This window comes from Saimiri boliviensis, chromosome 5 (genome assembly GCF_048565385.1).
Source record: "Saimiri boliviensis isolate mSaiBol1 chromosome 5, mSaiBol1.pri, whole genome shotgun sequence".
In the NCBI taxonomy this organism is placed as follows: Eukaryota; Metazoa; Chordata; class Mammalia; order Primates; family Cebidae; genus Saimiri; species Saimiri boliviensis.
In genome coordinates this window covers 105,911,923-105,927,645 of record NC_133453.1, presented here as the reverse complement: position 1 = coordinate 105,927,645, position 15,723 = coordinate 105,911,923, and the positions used below count along the sequence as shown (strand labels likewise).

Genomic DNA, 15,723 nt, shown 5'->3' with positions numbered 1-15,723 from the left:
ATTTTCATGTTTTAAGAGAACCAATGTTCACATGTGATGCATGTGAACAAATCCTTTCTTGGAACTGTATCTCAGTAGGGCCAAGCTCAGGCACCAAGCTCTATGATGAGGAAATGCAGAGACAAAACCCAGTCCACTGGGGTCCTCTCTGCCAAGGAAAAGGCAAAGGGTCTGTCTCCAACACAAGGGGATGACATCTTATAATTTAAAACAGAGAAGAGGGAGAGAAAAAGGAAGTCCCTTCAGATTTCAGGGGTTCTATTATTTTCAGCCTCACGGATGCGGCAGGCCACAGCAGTGATGAGTGCTGCCCCTTCCTGCTGCCATCTTCCAACTGCAGGAAAGACACATCACATTTTGGAGCTAGGCCCTTCACTGTCTCATGCATGACTTTGGCAAAGTGAGGATGTAGCTTGTAGAGGGTCCCATCCACACTCACTGCCACTTTGAGAGCATCCAGCCCACAGTTTTCTCGTATCTTGTCCACCACGGTGTCCATGCCTGAGCCACAGAGCTGGGCTGCCCACCGGGCCACCACAGTGCACACCTCCTTAACGATGATGCTGTCATCACAGGTGCCCTCGAAGCCCAAGTGTTGCAGGATAGCTCGGACTTGCAGCAGGGCCAAGCAGTCACTCTCAATCTGAGACAAGAACTTGGTTTCAAAGATGCCCCTTGTCTTGAGCCGCTCTGAGATGCGGCCTCGGAAGAGCAGCCCACGCTTGGTGAAATCCATGAGAATGTTATGGACAATCTCACCCAGGTACATTCCACTGATCATTTTCTCCTACCTCCGCTTGCCGGGGTTGAGTGAAAGCTCATCCACAGCCACATCAAATTCCGTGCGGAAGTCATCTAGGCATCCATTGTCCCCGAAGGCCCCCCATTCCATGCTCACACACATCCGCCCCTCTTCTCCTTCCACCAGTTCCACATTGCTAATCTCCTCCATGTAGCACGCACTGCTGCCAATGCCGACAATGAGGCCAGCTTCACAGTGAGGGTCTTCAAAGCCGCAGGTCATCATAGTTCCAACGGTATCATTCACCAAAGCAACCACATCCAGGTCAAATTCCTCTCGCCGGTGGATCTCTTCCTTCAGCAGAGTCACCATGTCCTCACCCTCGCAGCCAGACACCTTGAAACCTTTTGTCCACTTGAGCAGGATGCTCTCATCCAGGCTGCTCTGCTGGCAGGGGAAGGAGAAGGTAAAACCGAGAGGCAGGGACAAGCCTTTCATGCCTATATACTCCAGGAAGTAAGCGATGCACTGGACAATGTGGTCCAAGAGCTCGTCCCGGTGCCATGCATGACCTCCTGCAGGGTGGCTAGATCCTGTTGTGCATCTCCACTCCACCCCACTTCCCATTCCGAACACACACCAGCAGGACGCGGAAGTTTGTTCCTCCAAGGTCCAAGGCCAAGAAGTCCCCTTTCTCTGTGCTATCAGGGGTGGCACACACATAGGTGGGCAACATCTTGACAGGGGCAATGGCATGAGTCTCCTTGCTCAGATCTCGCTCCATTTCTACCTTCATCCTCCTTTTGACCTCCAACAGCTGCTCACGGCTCAGCTTCAGAGGCTCTAGTGTCTTCTGGTGAGCACGGTGTTGATCGGCCAGCTGGTAAGCAACCGCAGTCACGCCACCACCGTCACCATGGCTACACCTTTCGCACTACAATCCTCGGAGCGGAGGAAGCCGACATCACAGTAGGGCACCAGCCACCGCACGGTCTTGTGTAGACACTTGGCAAAATGGGGTTGTTTCTTGTAGACAAAGCCGTCAACCCCAACGGTGGAGCACAGCCGCTCCTCGCCCTTGTTCTCCTTGAAGCGCTGCAGCACAGTGGCCAGGGTGGCTGCGCACGTGCTGGCCGAGCATGTGGACGCGATCTGACAGATCTGGTGAGTGGCCACGTGGTCCTCCTGCGCTGGATCCAAGCCCAACAGCCTCAGGACCTCACGGGCCTTCTGGACGCCATCCTTCTCCCCTTCAATGTCTGAGATGTCTTTGGTCTCAAAGCCACCCATTTTGAGGAGCTCTGGGCTGAGCTTCCCCACAAAGAGCAGCTTCTGCTTGGCCATCTTCTCCAAGATAAGCCTCACCAGCTCCCCCATATACATCCCACTGATCATCTTCTCAAACAGTTGCTTCCCAGGGTTCAGTGAGCCCATGTCAATCTCCTGGTCAAACTCAGTGCGAATGTCGTTGAGCAAGCCATCGTCCCCGAAGGTCCCCCCACTCCATGTTGATACATATCTGCCCCACATCACCCTCCACCATGTCGATGCGGCGCATCTCTTCCATGTAGCAGGTGTTGCTGCCCGTGCCCACAATAAGACCAATCTCACAGTTGTGGGCATCATAACCACAGGTCATCATGGTCCCAACCGTATCATTCACCACAGCCACAATGTCGATATCAAAGTCCCCTCTCCGCTGGATGGCCTTCCGGATCAGAGCCACAAGGTCTCTGCCTTCCACTCCACTGGACTTGAAGCCCTTGGTCCATGAGACCAGGAAACTCTCGTCTAGTTTAGTCTGGTGGCAAGGGAATGAGAAGGTAAAACCCAATGGAAGCTTCCTGTCTTTGATTTGTAGCTTATCCATGAAGTTAGCCAGGCATTTGTCAATGTGGTCAAACAGCTGGGTGCCCCTGCCTCGCATGACGCCCTCGGGGATGGCACAGATCTGGTTCTCCATCTCCTCCTTCTGGAGCCCATTGTCGGTTACTTTCACCCAAAGCACACGGAAGTTGGTCCCTCCAAGGTCCAGAGCCAGGAACTCTCCGTGTTCTGTCCAGTCTGCAGTGGACCTCACAACGGCGGGCAGCATCTTCACTGCTGCAGTGGGGTGGGTGGTGGCTCCAAGCCCTTTCTCCATCTCCTTGCGGAACTCCTTAGAAATTTCCAAAAGGGTCTCATCAGAGAGGTAGCATGTGGTAGAGATGCTGGTCAACCTTCTGCACTTGGTCGTGGTTGAGCTCCGAGAAGAAGTAGGCGAGCAGATGCGAGGCAATCATCCTGCCGTGGCCCAATGGCGCAGAGTTGGGAAACCGAGGCAGGGGCGCGTGCAGGGAGGCGGGCGGCGCTGTCCCGCTGCTTTGTGCCGCGGCTCAGCTGCCTGGCGGTGAGCTGGGAGTCCTGGCGGCGCACAAAGAAGGCTAACGTCGAGGGTGCGCCCGGCTGGGGGGTGGGGCGCGGGTCTCTGGAGACGGCGTTTTGGCGTCTCAACTGCTAGAAGGCGCCTCAGTACCCACGTGGTGACGTGTCGCGTTGTCCCATGTCAAGGCGCTAACTTCGGCCACAGGCTCACTGAGCCTCAACTTGAGAAGAATCGAAGACGGCTCCACTCGGGCAACGGGATCACACGCGCGTGGCTCCTGCCCGCGGATCTTCTTACTGAGTGACACGATGTTGCAAGCTGCAGCCCAGGACTCCTGCGCCGGAGTTTCCTGCAACAATGTCGCCATATTTTCTTTATCCAGTCTATCATTGATGGGCATTTGGGTTGGTTCCAAGTCTTTGCTATTGTGAATAGTGCTGCAATAAACATACGTGTGCCTGTGTCTTTGTAGTAGAATAATTATAAACCTTTGGGTATATACCCAGTAATGGGATTGCTGGGTCAAATTGTATTTCTGGTTCTAGATCCTTGAGGAATCACCACACTGTCTCCCACCAACAGTGTAAAAGCATTCCTATTTCTCCATATCCTCTTCAGCATCTGTTGTTTTCTGAATTTTTAATGATTGCCATTCTAACTGGCATGAGATGCTATCTCAATGTGATTTTGATTTTTTTAAGAATCCTACATTAAACATCTTAAGGATGAATTACTAGAAGAATTTCTGTTGGTAAGAGAAAAAGCATGACTACTTTCACTGAGAATATTCAGTATGATTTTGGTTTTATTCTCAGTGCAATGTGACAAGAAAAATAAGATATACGTATTCAAATTAACATCAATGATACAACCACTGATGTAATTTTCAGAAAATTACAAATTAATAAAAACAATGAGTTAAAAGGACAGATAAAAGATAAAAGAAAACTCAAAAGAATTCTCATGGGATAGCATTAGGAGAAATACCTACTGTAGATGACAGGTTGATGGGTGCAGCAAACCACCATGGCACATGTGTACCTATGTAACAAAAAGAAAGCTCCATTACAGAAAGCAATGTGAATTGTAATTGCTTTATGATCATAAAGGACATTAATCAAATTAAATTTGTAAAAGCAAAAAGTTTCTATTCATGGAACTTCAGTGCTTTCTAGAAGCACTGAAGATTTCTTCTGGAAGAAAAATGTGTACGAATGCCTTATATTAGATAAGAATGCAAAAAGATTTTCTCTGCTATGTATCAAAAAATGTAAAGCTAATCAAAACAAAATTTAAAGGCCAACTATATTATAAATATTGATTAAAATAATTACAAAGAACTCTTGCAATGGAAAAGTGGCCAAAGCATTTGAACAGACAAGTCATAAAAAAAAAAAAAAAAAAAAAGGAAAAGAAAAGTAGGCTCTTCAAATGAAAAGCTGCTCAACTTTCTTACCACAACCAGGATGTGAAAAAGAAAATTAATCGTTGGTTCTTTTGTTTTGTTTTTCTTTTACATATAAGAGGCTTAGCAACTTGACCCCCAGGATCTTTAAGATAGAAATGTCACTTATGTCAGCGGTAACATAATTTTTGAGGAATAAACTTGGGCTGCATCTATAGTTTAAAGTGTTCTTAGTTTTTTCGTTTGTTTGTTTGAGATGCAGTTTCACTCTTGTTGCCCAGGCTGGAGTGCAATGGCACGATCTCGGCTCACTGCAACCTCTGCCTCCTGGGTTCAAGTGATTCTCCTGTCTCACTCTCCCCAGTAGCATGCCCAGCTAACTTTTGCATTTTTAGTAGAGATGGGGTTTCACCATATTGGCTAGTCTGGTCTCAAACTCCTGACCTTGTGATTCACCTGCCTTGGCCTCTCAAAGTGCTGAGATTACAGGTATGAGCCATGGTGCCTGGCCAAAAGTGCTCTTAGGTTTTGACCCAGCAATTCCACCTGTAAATTTTTTTTCTACAAAATAGACATATTAAAAGATAAAAGATATATGGTACAATGTTCACTGCTATATGGTATGCAATAGCAAAAACTGGAAACTAACTTATATGTTATAATTTATTTCCATTATGAGTGGTAGAAAAACCATCATAGCTCTTGCTGAAGCCCGGATAGGCAGTCTAAGGTAAATGTAACACTTGATTATATCACATCCTGGATTCCTTCTGTCTTGTGGCCGCTGTATGAGCCACAACCCCAAGGTGGAAGATGGCAGTATGTGTTTATAGACAGCAATGAGGAAGGGAGATATGAAAGCAAAGTGTGTCTCTCTAGGAAAGATCTTGGAAATCTGCCATGCCATATTTCTACCTACAGCCTGTTATTGAGAACTTAGGAACGTGGTTGCACCTTTATTAGTGGTCATCTTTTTTTCTGGGCAGCCATCTGCCTCGCTTAAAATGTGGAGGGTCTATTACCACAGAAGAAAGGGAGAATGAATTTTAGCAAACAACTAGTGGTTTCTGCCACATGACTAAACGACCAACTGGGAAACATTACAAGACATCACACAATTAAATTCTATGCAATTGTTACAGACTCTGGCAACTCTGCGTGAATTGGCATGTGAATTTCTTGCAAAACAGAGTATTTATTAAAGTTTAATAAAAGTGTGCAAAAAGCCTGCATATGTCCACCAAAAGACATGGAAAAATGTTTATTCCTCCATTATTTATAATATGCCAAATTTTGAAATGCCACAATTGTTCGCCAGAGGTACAATGGGTAAGTAAAGTGTAGCGTATTTATCTAGTAAAATACCATAGGTTATGGGAATGAACAAAGCTTTGCCAGATACAATAATATGGATGACTTCTAACGTACGGCAAAAGAAGACAGGCACAGAACACGTAATTTACAATTTCATGTTGGGGGAAGCAGCAAAGGAGAAAGGACTTACAGAGTGCCTACATAAATTGATCATGAGTAACATATAAGTTGGGAACAACACACCATGGCAAGCCTCTGGGGAAGCAAACTTCTCCATGCCTCACGTCCTGGTGCAGAGTGACCCAGGCTCTGTTACCATAAACATTATGCTTAAGGACGTAAAATCCCTTCCTAGCACTGAGATGTAACCAAACCTGTAGGCTCCTTGTAAGGCCCTCATTCCACCAGCTGCACATAGATAATAGGCTGAAGATAACCACGTGTTCTTGATCTGTGAAAATCCCAAACTGCCACTGTTATCAGTCTTTAGAATGACACACCAGTTCCAGTTCACTGATTCACTCCACCATCACGTCACCTACTCCCCACCATTACTCCACCCCTACCCTATAGATCAAACTGATTGTAACCAATCAATAGTGTGAGAGATCAGAGTCCCGGGCCTTCACTCCCTCCAGTAAAAATTGATGGTCCCCTGGTCCCACTTTCAGTCTTTTTTTTCTTTGTCCAAGGAAACAAAAGAATCAAAAGGAAACAAAAGAATCAACTCACTTTTACTCTGTCTTTTTTCCCATTCCTTTGTTGCCACTGAACTCGGGATACCCACGGGTGGGGTGTGGGGCTGGTTCCCTACAACCTATATAAACTCCAAAAACAAGTAAAATTAAGCTGCAGGGCTAGAAAGCAGAATAAAGTCAAAGAATGCTTGCGGCAGAAAAGGAAAATAGAATGAAGGAGCCTTCCGAGGGTCCGCTAATGTTCTATTTCTCAAACTGAGTGCTGGGTTTTGGGGCATATTCACTTTGTAAAAATTCATCAAGTTACACACTTGTGATTTGTGCAATTTGTTGTATGGCTGTTACACTTCAGTAAGATGGCAGAAGCCTCCCTCATCTAGCTGAGGGACTGACAGTAATTCTCAAAATGGAAGGTGGGCTGTCGTGACTGGACAGAGATCCTCACTGCAAGCGGCTACGCAGGGAGCAGGTGAGTGGCTTCTGGTCACCAAAGGCAGCTGTGTCATCTAGACACGAGGGCAGACCCCAGGTGAGAGCATCAGCAGGACAATGCTGTCTTACTTCTTGCGGTTCCGTGCTCGCAGTCACAGAAATTGATGGGACACTTCCAGCTTCAGTACTGGGGTTTCTTGCTTACTAGCTGAGCTGGTCTATGAGAACAAAGAAAGAAATAGTGGAGTGAAGACATATTCCACAGGACTCAGACTCCACTTACAAGCTCTTTACTTAAAAAGTGCACTTGGTCTGGCCCAGAGGTTGCTGTGGTTCTTACTCCCAGATCCTGTCACGTCTCGTGTCTCTACACGGACCCCCACTCCACTCCCAGCTGGCCACTGCCCTTGGCATCCTATGCTGAAGTGGTGACTGCATGGGCAAGTGGGGTCTGACAAGTCACAGTGACCACCAACCTCAGGAGGCCACCCTCGCCTGTGATGCACAGCCTTGACCACACACACTCTGGCATGTGAGTTTCTCCACAAAGGAACAAAGCTGGGACGAGGCAATTTCCCCACATAACTTGCTCAAGTGGCATCCTTTAAGTACGCCAGCATTATTAACACTGGAAGTTCTTTTGAAGATTTTGAAAGTTTTAATTGTCATGAGATTTTTCCAAACTAAGTTCATGATATGGATTTTTAAATTGTATCTAATTTAAATGACATTTCAATTCAACTCTAAATCTACAACTGATAGACCTGGTGATTCCAGGTAATTAGCACCATTTTTGTTTTTGTTTTTGTTTTTGTTTTGTTTTTGTTTTGTTTGAGACAGAGTCTTGCTCTGTTGCCCAGGCTGGAGTGCAGTGGCACGATCTTGACTCACTGCAACCTCCACCTCCCAGGTTCAAGCGATTCTTTTGCCTCAGCCTCCCAAGTAGCTGTGACTACAGGCGCCCACCACCATGCCTCACTAATTTTTCTATTTTTAGTAGAGGCACGGTTTCACCATGTTGGCCAGGCTGGTCTCGAACTCCTAACCTCAGGATATCCACCCGCCTCGGCCTCCCAAAGTGCTGAGATTACAGATGTGAGCCACCATACCTGGCTAAACAGCTTCCTCTTTCTGAGCTTCTTGGATCTTCAGTTCTCCTGCCACATCGTGTTGACTTTCTGCATGGCTACCTCCATCTCCTCTTCCTTGTCCCACACCTTCTGCTTCTGGGAGCAGAGCTCTGCCATGGGCTCACTGAACTCCAAGAAGTCCTGCAGGGCCAGCTTTTGCTGCTGATGGGCATCTTTGGCCTGGGATTTCACTAGCTCTGAAGCTTCAAGCAAGTGCTGAAAAAAATTATGGGTGTTTTAGTTTTGCTTAACAAAGGCTTGGAAGACTGGAGTTTTAGTCTTACACTATATTAAAGAGCTAAAAGTGACAGCCAGTGCTGGTTACAGATTAGAGCCACAGATCGGAGAAATCCCTGCTTAGGCAAAGCCCTGTGCTCACCTCAAGCCAGCCAAACATGCAATGGAAAGAACACCTGGGCTCAGGTGCTGAGCACCAACTCCACACCAAAAAAGACCCACAACCGCATGGAGTAGCTTACGGCAGGACTCTGGCTCTGTAATGTCAACCTCTGCCTGATGTCATCTACACAATTGCAAAGGTGAATAAAGCATCTAGGCATTCAATCCAGTTACTTAACCATAAGCAGAAACAGAAAAATACATATACACAAAGTGCTGAAGATTTAAATCAGGCCAGGCACTGTGGCCTTTGACCCCAGCACTTTGGGAGTTTGAGGTGGGAGGATCACTTGAGCCCAGGAGTTCAAGACCAGCACCTGGGCAAAAAAGTGAGACCTCATCTCTTAAAAAAAAAAAAAAAAAGAAAGAAAGAAAGAAAGAAAGAAAGAAAGAAAGAAATAGAAAAGAAAATTTAAGAGAATTATTTAAAGTCTTCTGGGTGGAGGGCCACAAGTGGGACTTACCATGAGTTCAGCTGCACTGACCACCCAACCATATCACTCACAGCACTGATGACCCTGGCCTCCCTGCAGCCAGTGTGGACCATGAGTTCAGCTGCACTGACAACCTAACCTTACCACTCCACGCACTGAACTCCCTGCAGCCCATGTGGACCATGAGTTCAGCTGCATTGACAATCTAACCTCACCATTCACAGCACTGATGACCCTGACCTCCCTGAAGCTGATCTGGTCAATGATCTGGCTGTTTGGTCACTGTCACACCTGCTGGTCTAAGATGGGAAGTGACGAGATTTGGAGTGAGCTGGCAGGGCAGCTCCCACATGGGGAGGAAAGGCCTCCCCAGGCCTCTCTGGGCCTGGCTCAGAGTTATTGTGACTTTGTCAAGCATGGATTTGCCACACAGCCCACGCTGCACTGCCAGACAAGTCATGCAGGTGGATGACACCACAGATGATCTTAAGAAACAATTTGGGCTTAAAGTGGCACATTTTAGAGGACAGATCACAAACTACAGGTCCAAGGAGCTAAGTGTGTAAATAAATGTATTTTAGGAAACTGAGCACACGCAGTGAGCCGAGATAACACCACTGCACTCCAGCCTAGTGACAGAGCGAGACTCCATCACACACACACACACACACACACACACACACACACACACACACACAATCCCAGAACCTAATTGTGTTATTATCATACTGGCATTTGAACATAAAGTTCACATATCTTCCTAAAAACCAAATTTATAAAGGAATTAGGGGGGAATCAGCCACATTTTAACAAATGGCCTCTTTTTAGTTCCCTGTCATCATTAAGATGCCCCTTCTAAGGGCAGCGTCATGTCAGAGAGAGAAAGGGGAGGTCAATGGAGTCAGGTGCAGTGATTATCAGCGTGTGTCACTGCTGATAACACAGTGCCCTCTGGACGTCGTTCCTCACTCAGAAGGGGTGGGGGTGGGGGAGTTTCTGCTTACTCTGCGGGGTTGAACTGGAGAGGCAGATGATGATGGTGAAGTGGGTGCCTGCTGCAGGCAGGGCACTGAAAGGCACCCATGACTGGGAGCCAAGCTCAGCCAGCTGATCCGGGTTGTGCAGAACTCGGCACAGCAGAGACCCTAGAACCAGGCTTGGCCCTCATGTTCGGCATGCAGCAGGGACAGTCCATGAGCAAGAGACCCAAGGAGGTCTTTAAACATGTGTATGAACTCAGCCTTGCAAAACTCTGCAGTCTCGTAAGCCTTTCTCACACAGAACCCAGCCGCCTAGTTCCTTGCACAGGTCTTGCTCCTGCTGCACCATGAGGTGGTTCTTCTCAGGTCCCCTGCACCTGCTGCGAGAAATCTTGGCAAAGCTCCACCTTGTCCTCAAGTTGTCACTCAAGCCTGTCTGGATCTGAGCAAAAGAGGAAATAATTTGTGTTCCTTTCTGTGCAGTGACTATATGTAAACTTTGCTAGCTGACTTACTGCGAGGATTTAATAATTCACAACACTCTTTTTTTTAGTGATGTATACTAAATAAAATACACAGGGTAACAATACTCAGGGGCCAGAAACACTGCTTACCACAAGTCAGTTATGGAATCATAACTTACAGTAAAAATGGGCATGTGCACGGCTCAATTTTTCTTTTTCTTTTGTCATTTACAGTGAAATAAATATTTTGTTGCTAATTTTCCACACTCTCTACCGGGAATATGGTTTGCTTTTATAATCAGGAAAATAAATATTTCAGTCATGTGGCATATAATGATGTTTTGGTCAACAACAGACAGCATATTTACAACAGTGGTCCTGTAAGATTATAGTACCATATTTTTCCTGTAGCTTTTCTGTGTTTAGATACACAAATCCTTGCTGTACGGGTCTGTAGCCGAGGGACAATATGCTGTACCCTGTGGTCTAGGTGTTCAGTAGGCTGCACCACCTTAGTTGGTCTAAGTACACTCTGTGATGGTCTCACATCAATGAATCGCCTGAGAATGCATTTTTGAGACCGTGTCCCAGCCGCTGAGGGATGCATGACTGTACTGAGGAGCACCATGTGATGCAGGCTGCAGCTGAGTTCTGTGCATGATGTGGTTGGAGCCCTGAGAAAGGGGAGGGCTATGGACTGAATGGTGTTCCCTGCTGCCAATATTAGACATTGAAGCTCTAATCCCCAATGTGACTGTATCTGGGGACAAGGCCTATAAGGAGATGATGAAGATTAAGTGAGGTCATGAGGGTGGACCTTGATCCAATAGGATTAGTGTGCTTATAAGAGGCCAGAGATCGGCTGGGCGCGGTGGCTCACCCCTGTAATTCCAGTACTTTGGGAGACCGAGGCAGGTGGATCATAAGGTCAAGAGATCAAGACCAACCTGGCTAACATGGTGAAACCCTGTCTCTATTAAAAATACAAAAATTAGTTGGGCTTGTTGGCGTGTACCTGCAGTCCCAACTACTCAGGAGACTGAGACAGGAGAATTGCTTGAACCCGGGAGGCGGAGGTTGCAGTGAGCCGAGATCGCGCCACTGCACTCCAGCATGGTGCCTGGTGACAAAGCAAGACTCTGTCTCAAAAAAAAAAAAAAAAAAAAAAAAGAGACCAGAGATCTTGGATGCCACCTCCCCCTACCCCATTGGAGGACATGCTGAGAAGGTGGCTGTGTACAAGCCAGTAAGAGAGGCCTCTGGGATTTTAGCCTCCAGAACTGCAGGAAAATAACACCTTGTTGTTTAAGCCACTCAGTCAAAGGTATTTTTTTGTATTGTGCCCAGAGCTGACTAATACCGAAGGATTCACCCTCCTGGGGAGGAGAGGCAGGGAGCCAGTGGCCTCCTCTGATTTTCCTGGCTGTCTGCAGAAGTCACCCTCCACCCCTTCTTCTTTTGCCAAAGCATCCTTCTAAGGGCAGACCTGATCACACTGTTCAGAAGCCCCCAAGGCCCACAGAAAAGTCTCAACTCCTGACTTTATGAGTGCCATCCCACTGGGGTAGCTCCCTCTCTCTTTACTGTTCTCCTCTCAGGAGGGAAAGTTAAGGACCTACGTTAAGTAGGTTAACACTCTCTAGGGAAATGCCATTCAGGTGGCATCTCCAGATGCGGTGCTGCATTCTGATGTTGAGCTGGGGGTAAGCCAGCATGTTTCCTCCGGTGCTTTTCCCAGAACTGAATACACACTAAGATGATCTTTAGGAATGGAAGAATCAAACTGGGAAGACTCACATGCCTGTAGTCCCAGCCTACAAGGAAGGCAGAGGCAGGGGGATCATTTGAACGCAGAAGTTTGAGTCCAGCCTGGTCAACATGGTGAGAACCAGTGTCAAAAAAAATAAATAAATAAAAAGAAAAAATCAGGTGACTATTCTCTACTCTTCCAAAATAGGTATTGGGTCCCCACTCTGCTCTTCCCAGAACAGGGGTGTGCCTTCCCCTTTTCTGGTGGCCATAAACCCACTCCCTCTCACTAAAGAAATGAGAAAAGAAAAACTGTTCACAGCACCTTGAGTTATGTGAGGTGTGCAGAATCTATCAGGTCCAGAGCTCAGGATTATGGGACTTCAGTCACTACCTCATACCCATGTCCCGGGTGACTGTTTAAAGCTTAACCCACTATCTTCCTGGAATCTGTGATACAAAAGACAATGCAGAGCCAATAAATAGCGTTTTCTTTTCTTTTCTTTTCTTTTTTTTGAGACGGAGTTTCGCTCTTGTTACCCAGGCTGGAGTGCAATGGTGCGATCTCGGCTCACCGCAACCTCCGCCTCCTGGGTTCAAGCAATTATCCTGCCTCAGCCTCCTGAGTAGCTGGGATTACAGGCACGTGGCACCCTGCCCAGCTAATTTTTTGTATCTTTAGTAGAGACGGGGTTTCACCATGTTGACCAGGATGGTCTCGATCTCTTGACCTCGTGATCCACCCGCCTCAGCCTCCCAAAGTGCTGGGATTACAGGCTTGAGCCACCGCGCCCGGCTTTTTTCTTTTCTTTTCTTTTTTTTTTTTTTTGAGACAGAGTCTCACTCTGTTGCCCTGGCTGGAGTGCAATGGTGTGATCTCGGCTCACTTCAACGTCTGCCTCCCAGGTTTAAGCGATTCTCCTACCTCAACCTCCCAAGCAGCTGAGACTACAGGCACCCACAAGCATGTCTGGCTAATTTTTGTCTTTTTAGTAGAGACGGGGTTTCACCATCTTGGCCAGGCTTGTCTTGAACCCTGACCTTGTGATATGTGCCCGCTGGCCTCCTACAGTGTTGGGATTACAGGCGTGAGCCCAATAAATAGCTTATGTGATTTTAATATATATTCCTCAGACCAGGCCAGCTGAGGTGGGAGTTCAAGATCAACCGGGCCACATAGCAAGACTCCCCCTCTATTTTCAAAATTCTTGGTAAACAACCTAGGAACTGCCCCTTCTTTTCCTTTAAAAGCCCACTTGTAACTGCTGCTAATCAGAGTGTATATTAAGACAACTTGCGTCTCCAGGATTGCATGTCTCAAACTTGGCCCAAATCAATTACACTTTTTGTTTCTCCAAGGCAGAGTTTGGCTCTCCAGCCCAGGCTGGAATGCAGTGGCTGGATCTCAGCTCACTGTAACCTCCGCCTCCTGGGTTCAAGCGATTCTTCTGTCTCAACCTCCTAAGTAGCTGGGATTACAGGTGTGCACCACCATGCCTTGCTATTTTTTATTTTATTTTATTTTTTTGTAGAAACGGGCAAGGTGGGTCTCACCACATTACCCAGGCAGGTCTCCAAGTCCAGACCTCAAGCCATCCTCCTGCTGGGGCCGCCCAAAGCACTAAAATTACAGGTGTGAGCTGCTGCGCCTGGCCCAACCTCTCCACTTACATTAATTTTGCCTCACTTTTTCCTTTTCTTTTTTCTTTTTTGAGATGGAGTCTGGTTCTGTTGCCCAAGATGGAATGTGCAGAGGTGCGATCTCGGCTCACAGCAACCTCTGCCTCCTCGGTTCAAGGGATTTTCCTACCTCAGCCTTCCATGTAGCTGGGATTACAGGTGCCTACCACCATGCCTGACTAATATTTGTATTTTTTGTAGAAACGGGGTTTCACCATGTTGGCCAGGCTGGTCTCGAACTCCTGACCTTAGGTGATCTGCTCGCCTCGGCCTCCCAAAGTGCTGAGATTGCAGGTGTGAGCCATTGCGTTCGGCCCAATTTTTCCTTTTTAGTCACAAAAGTGATCGAATCCTGCTACTTCCTGGGTGCTGGGTGGGAACGGGGGATGACTGCGTTACTGCTGTGACTTGGGTCGATGGCGGGAAGGCCTCTCAGAGGCGTCCTTGTTTGCAAAGATCTGAATGTCGGGGGGTCGGGGGCCGGCAGGGGGAAAGCAGGCCTGGGGAAAGCAGGCCTGGGGCAATCCGGGAGGGGCAGTGGCAGTCTAGGAGCTTATGTGCAAGGCTGTGTTCCGTGACCCACAAGGGCAGCACAGTAGCAGCTCCCACCTCCCAGTCAGAAGACACTCCGGAAATGCCTCAGCACCCACGCAGCTTTTGATGACGTCGCTGCCTTCCCGCCAATACTGCATCCAATGAGAGAGCGTCTCCATTACATGTGTGGGTAATGGCCAATCACAACTGGGATTCGGCCCTCGGTCCGCCTCTTAGGAACTCCGGGCCAATGGTGGCCTAGCACCAGTGGGCCAATCCCAGGCAGCGCACGAGAGCAGGAGGTTGCAGTTGTGCGGGTGGCAGTGGCGGCAGCGGCGGCAGCGGCGGCAACGGCGGCAACGGTTGAGGTCAGGTAGTGGCGTTGGGCTGCAGCGGCGGAGCTCACCATGGTAAGGCCCGGGGCCACTCTGGCCCCGCAGACTCCCAGGCAGAGGAAGTGGGCCTCGGCTAGACGGAGGGACAGTGTTGCGGACCTGGGGGCGGAGAGGAGGCCAGAGAAGGACGCGGGGTCTAGGGCGGGACACGAGGACCTAGGATCGTCCCCCGGGGCTGCGGGTCCCAGAGCAGGGACAGCAGCTTTCGTTTAAGACCAAGCGGCCGACCTTGAGTAGGTGCACGGGGACCATTGTTGGTGTCCCGTCCTCCAGAGAGCAGATAGTGGCATCACCCCCTGAAAGCGGGAGGGCGCTGCCTGCGCTTTCCAGTCCAGAAGTCTTTGCTACCGGAAACACTGAGTTTTGCTGATGGGGTTTGGGGCCGTGAACATTGGACAGATTAGGAGTTAAAGGTCACACGTTGCTGAAACATTGCCGCTTTCACCTAAAGCCAACACGTTTGGCTGGGCATGGTGGCTCACACCTGGAATCCTAGCCCTTGGTCAGGTTGAAGCAGGCAGATCACCAGATATCAGGAGTTCAAGACCAGCTTGGACAACACGGTGAAACATGGTCTGTACAAAAAACATACAAAAATTACCTGGGCGTGGTGACGCGGGCCTGTGGTTTCAGCCAATCAGGAGGCTGCTGTGGGAGCATCAGTTGAGCCAGGGACTTTGAGGCTGCAGTGAGTCGTGATGGCACAACTGCACTCCAGCCTGGGCCACAGAGACATTCTGCCTCCAAAACAAATAAAAAAAGCAACCCATTAACATAAAGAACAGATTCCCAAGTCTAAATAGCCATGGTAGGTCAGTTATCCTTTTTTTTTTTTTTTTTTTGAGACAGAGCTCAACACAGTGGTCTGTTGCCCAGGCTGGAGCACAGTTGCAGGATGACGGTTCCCTGCAGCCTTGAACCCCTGGGTTCCAGCAGTCCTCCTTCCTCAGCCTCCCAAGTAGCTGGGACTACATGTGTGTGCCACTACATCTGGCTAATTTT

The 15,723-nt window shown here is 48.2% G+C and overlaps 1 pseudogene; it reads right to left on the bottom strand.

Moving 5' to 3' along the window:
• Positions 1–242: 242 nt before the first annotated feature.
• LOC141584707 (hexokinase-2 pseudogene) lies at positions 243–3,024 on the bottom strand (annotated as a pseudogene).
• Positions 3,025–15,723: the final 12,699 nt, after the last annotated feature.